Here is a 6,000-nt window from a genome sequence, read left to right as displayed (position 1 = left end):
GCCTGCTCCGCAAGCGGGACTTGGGGGCGGGACACTGCCAGTGACGTCACACTGTTTGCAAACAGGGAGAGGTCTATTCTCAGCCGCAGTAGCACGCGGAGGTCAGGACGCGACAATCCCTTGAGTGGGAGGCATCGTGGAGGATTGCCAGCCGCTACACGAGGGTCGGGATGTAGCCCGGCTTGCCTTGGCGAGACCGGTTTGCCAGGCTGTTCCTGTGCTACACTGGCTTGTTCCACCGGGACAAGATGGAGTTGTGTCGGTTGAGTCTGGACAGAAATAGGCGCGGCGGCCTCCTGGTGCTCGTCCGATCTCAAGCCCAACTTGCGGCTCCTTGCCGCGGTCGCCCTTGTGTAGTTGCGTGGCGTGAGAACTGCTCTTTATCCACGGCGTGCACGCTGCGTGACAGTGGCCTGGTGGGAGCTTCCTCCTTACGAATCGAATTTCACTTCCTTACGAATTTCACTTCCGAGTCGTTTATGTAGTGAGCTGTGGCGTGCTCATCTCTACACGCTGTGTATGTTATATCTTCTTTGGAGGAAAACCACTTAAAGCAATACTTTTTCACTTCCGAGTCGTTTATGTAATGAGCTGTGGCTGCTCATCTCTTTACACTGGGGGTTGAGCCTTTATCCTGGGGGTTGAGCCGACGCCGGGTGTTTGGACCGTTAAGGCCCCCCGGCAGAGGCAACACACCCCTTTGGCCCCGGCTTCACGTAGACGGCACCCCTGGGCTGACCCACCCAGGGGAAATCGGCAGTCGCCTTTCCTATCTCTCCCCCACGTCTTCGTCTTTCTCTCCCACTTTTAGCCTTTCCTGTCCTCTCGTGTCTTCTATTTACTTCCGTTTTTCTTGGCGGCGAGGGTTAACCTTGTGTATGTGCCCTCTCTTGGGCACATCATATTTGGTTGTAGTAGCTCTGTACAGCTGGCGTTGGCTCGCCTTATAACAATATAAGTGCGGTCGCGTCCCCATGTAGGGCTCCATGGTGGGCGGCTGGCATGGCTGCCGAATTCATCCATTATCTATGGCCTCAACCTCCTTTCCCAAACCTAACAATCGTCCCCTCACAAAGAGGGGACGCACCGAAGACACTGTAAACATTTTCATGAAACCTCAAGAAATGTTTCAACGATTCCATGTGATCCACTGTGAAACAGCTGACAAGAATGCCCGAACAATATCCCCTTTTGTTGTGTCCAAATGCCTCACTGAAACACTCGGCAGTGGCTATCAGGCATCGAGAATGGCTAGCGGATATCTTCTCCTGGAAGTTCAAAACAAAGCACAATATGAAAAACTGTCCAAACTTGCTTCGTTCGGAAACACACCTGTCTCTGTCGCACCACATCGTTCCCTGAACAGCTCGCGAGGTGTAGTCTCAGACCAAGACCTGCTTGAACTGACAGAAAGTGAGCTCCTGGAGGTCTGGAGTGAAGAGCATGCGACAAATGTACAGAGAATCAAAATTAGGCGCGATAATAAGGAAATCCCGACTAAACACCTAATCGTCACATTTGGTACAAGCACACTGCCAGAACATATCCAAACAGGCTATTTGAAATTGAAGGTTAGACCATCTAACCCACGCCATTGCTTCAAGTGCCTGCGTTTCGGTCACGGCTCTCAGAGCTGCCGTGGCCGGCAAACCTGTGCAAATTGCAGTTCACATGAACACCCTGCAGACAACTGTGTTGAAGCTCACCATTGTGCGAACTGCGAGGGTGGGCACCCAGCCTACTCTCGCAGTTGTCCCTCATGGAAAAAAGAAAAAGAAATCAACACTCAAGGTAACTGAAAATATCTCATTTAAGGAGGCGCGCAGACGCCTTTCCTTTCCACAGGGAACTTCATTCGCGGACGTGGCACGTCAGGGGGCAGCGCCACAAAAGTTCGCGGTGGCCGCACGTACCACACACAGTGGACGGGCGGCAGCGCCATCCGCCCTCCCAGCGGAAGCAGCGCGTACTGCTCCGCAACCAAACGGCATGCAGGCCTCCGGATCTGCAGGCCCAGGGCTTTCTGTGCCGTCAGAGGGCCCCAAAACTCTGACACCCGTGCGCGTAACCCGCGAGCGGGCATCCAGCGTCTCTGCCGAGGCGATGGACACAACGGCAAGTCTAATGGCGTTACAGGCGCCGAAGGAACGGCGCAGCTCTTTGGAGCGCGCCAGAAAAGAAAAAGCCCGGATCACGGGGCCTGGAAAGGGCTCTGTGACGTAAGCCTACAGTTCTCTCCATACACACAGCACTAATTTAAACTCAAAATGGATACACAAATCTTACAATGGAATGTGAGAGGTCTTCTCAGAAACCTTGATGATATCCAAGAACTCATACACGAACACTCGCCAAAAGTGCTGTGTGTGCAGGAAACACACCTGAAAACTAAACAGACGAACTTCCTTGGACACCACGTCATCTTCCGTAAAGACCGAGATGAAGCTACCGCATCATCTGGTGGCGTCGCCATCATAAATGATCAACAGCGTAGCATGTCAAGGTTTGCAGGTACAAACGCCGCTCGAAGCAGTGGCCGTTCGTGCTGTTATTTTAAACAAACTTGTTACCATTTGCTCACTGTACATCGCCCCTCATCATCAGCTGCACAAACACGAATTTCAGTCCTTAATCGATCAATTACCTGAACCCTATATCGTCCTTGGAGATTTTAATGCCCACAGCCCTTTGTGGGGCGACTCTCGTAGCGATGCGCGAGGCCGTTTGATCGAGAATTTTATCTTTTCCACTGACACATGCCTATTAAATAAGAAAGAACCCACGTTTTTTAGCCTGGCGAACAAAACATACTCGTGCATTGAGCTTAGCATCGCTTCGCCCACCCTTTTATCCGATCTTAAATGGGATGTCATTAAAAACCCTTATGGAAGTGACCACTTTCCCATACTGCTAAGAACGCCAAAAGAAAACGAATATACACCCCAGGCTCCAACTTGGAAGGTAGACGGAGCAGATTGGGAAAAGTACCAGAATCTTAGTAGTATCTCGTGGGTTGAGATTTCCCCCTTAGGAATTAATTCTGCTGCTAGTTATTTTACCGCTTTTATTATTGACGCAGCCTCAAAATGTATTCCCCAAACAAGTTGTGGTGCCTGCAGACGTCGTGTCCCGTGGTGGAACGACGACTGCAGGAACGCTCGTAATAAGCAGAACAAAGCGTGGGGTTTACTACGCGATTACCCCACTGCAGACAATCTGATCAATTTCAAACAAATAAAATCCCAAGGAAGAAGAACGCGCCGATAGGCAAGAAGATACAGTTGGTGAAGTTTCTATCAGGAATCAATTCCTACACAGATGAAGCCAAGGTCTGGAACAGGGTAAATAGAATAAGTGGCCGACAGACACACTCACTCCCTTTAGTAGACACAGAGGGCAACAGCCTTGAAGACCAAGCAAACTTCCTGGGCGCTCACTTTGAGCACGTATCCAGCTCATCGCACTATTCAGATACGTTCAAACGGTACAAAGAGAGAATAGAAAGACAAACGAGAAAGGAAATGTGCAAAACAAGAGCCATACAACGAACCATTCCACTTAGCTGAGCTGCAGGCAGCGCTAAGCTGCTGCAGCAAATCTGCGCCAGGCTCTGACCGTGTTATATATGAAATGCTGAAACACTTACCCCATGAAACACAAAAAAACTCTCCTGTGCCTGTACAACACTGTATGGTCCTCCGGCGAGATTCCCTCTGCGTGGAAAGAGGCCATAGTAATACCTATCCTGAAACAGGGCAAGGATCCATCCTGTGTTTCAAGTTACAGGCCTATAGCCCTGACTAGCTGCCTCTGCAAACTATTTGAAAAGATGATAAACTGCCGACTACTACATTTCCTAGAATCAAACAAACTCCTCGACCCATACCAGTGCGGATTCCGAGAGGGTCGGTCCACCACCGACCATCTCATTTGCATAGAGGCACAAATACGCGAGGCTTTTGTTCATAAGCAGTTTTTCCTATCTCTCTTCCTTGACATGGAAAAGGCATACGATACCACGTGGCGGTTCGGATTATTGAGAGACCTCTCACACTTAGGTATACGTGGTAATATGTTAAATGTGATCGAGAGCTACCTGTCCAATCGCACATTCCGTGTTCGAATGGGCAATGTATTGTCTCGACCGTTTGTGCAAGAAACTGGAGTGCCACAGGGCGGTGTCCTGAGTTGCACACTTTTTATTATAGAAATGAATACCCTGCGTTCGTACATACCACGTAATATGTTTTATTCAACATACGTTGACGATTTACAAATAGGTTTTAAATCTTGTAATCTCTCATCATGCGAGCGACAGGTTCAGCTCTGTGTCGACAAGGTCTGCAAATGGGCAGACGAGAACGGTTTCCGTCTAAATCCGCAAAAGAGCTCCTGCTTTCTGTTCTCTAGGAAGAGAGGCCTCCACCCCGATCCCCATATAGAGTTGCAGGGTGAGCTTGTAGCTGTTAAAAAAGAACAAATTTTAGGCATAATTCTAGACACGAAGCTCACGTTTGTACCACACATTAAGTACATTAAGGAGAAGTGCATGAAGAGAATGAACGTCCTAAAGGTGCTGTCCCGCACAACTTGGGGCAGCGACAGAAAATGTCTTATGAGCCTCTATAAAAGCCTGATACGCACGCGTCTAGACTATGGGGCGGTAGCTTTCCAGTCTGCAACACCAACCGCCTTGAAAATGCTGGACCCTGTCCACCATTCAGGCATTCGCCTTTCTACGGGTGCCTTTCGAACAAGCCCTGTGGAAAGCCTTTACGTGGAACCGGACGAATGGTCGCTAAATATACAAAGGTCGTACCTATCTTTTACGTATTTTTTAAAGATGAATGCAAGCACGGACCATCCCGCACATCATGTCGTAAATGACATGTCCAACTGCCAGCTCTTTCGAAACCGCCCCACTGTGAGAAAGCCCTTCTCGCTGCATGTGCGAGCACTAGCTGAGGAAACAGGCGTCCCGCTACTCGATCACCGCTTAATGGCCCCACCATCACACGCCCCGCCATGGAAATGGCAGGTTATAGACTGTGACACATCTTTCGTAGATATCACAAAGCATGCCCCACCTCTACATATACAGATGTACTTCCGTGAACTGACACACAAATACACCTGTCCCGAATTTTTCACTGACGCGTCCAAGTCTCACGCAGGTGTGTCCTACGCAGCGATAGGCCCATCTTTTTCGGATGCTGGTGTTCTTCACCCAAGCACGAGCATCTTCACAGCGGAGGCTTACGCAATACTGGCGGCAGCAAAGCACATTAAAGAATTAGGAATAAGTAATGCAGTCATATACACGGATTCACTAACGTCGTGAAAACCTTAAAAACTACTAGAAAGTACAAAAACCCAGTCATTGTCTCGCTATACTCCTTCCTGTGCGACATATACATTTCCAAACAGCATGTAGTTGTATGCTGGGTGCCAGGACACCATGAAATCGAGGGAAACGAACAGGCAGATGCGCTTGCAACATCAGTCCATGCAAACGCTCCGCAATCATCTCTAGCTGTCCCCGCAATGGACCTGAAACCCCTCCTAAGACAGAAGCTGAGGGATTACTGGCAGCGTACATGGGACCAACAGCTGCATAATAAATTACATGTTATCAAGCCTTACCTCGGTGACTGGCCAACCACATCAAAAACACGCCGCACAGATGTAACACTCTGTCGGCTACGTATCGGTCACACACATAGCACACATGCACATCTTTTGTCCGGTGGTGATCCGCCCAAGTGTAGAGATGTGGAGAAGCACTTACGGTGCTTCACATCCTCATTCAATGCAAAGAGTTAGACGTTATGAGAAAGAAGCACTTTTTACTACCCTACCGACAGCAATTTCCACTGCATCCTTCCATGTTCGTCGGTAGGGATCCGCTCTTTAAATATGATTCATTGCTCGCGTTTTTTAACGACGTGCGTAGTTTTCATGCGATCTACCCACGCAATCCGCAGCACGACCTCTGAATAG

Source organism: Rhipicephalus sanguineus, chromosome 11 (genome assembly GCF_013339695.2).
Source record: "Rhipicephalus sanguineus isolate Rsan-2018 chromosome 11, BIME_Rsan_1.4, whole genome shotgun sequence".
Lineage (NCBI taxonomy): Eukaryota > Metazoa > Arthropoda > Arachnida > Ixodida > Ixodidae > Rhipicephalus > Rhipicephalus sanguineus.
Note: the sequence above shows the minus strand (reverse complement) of the source record.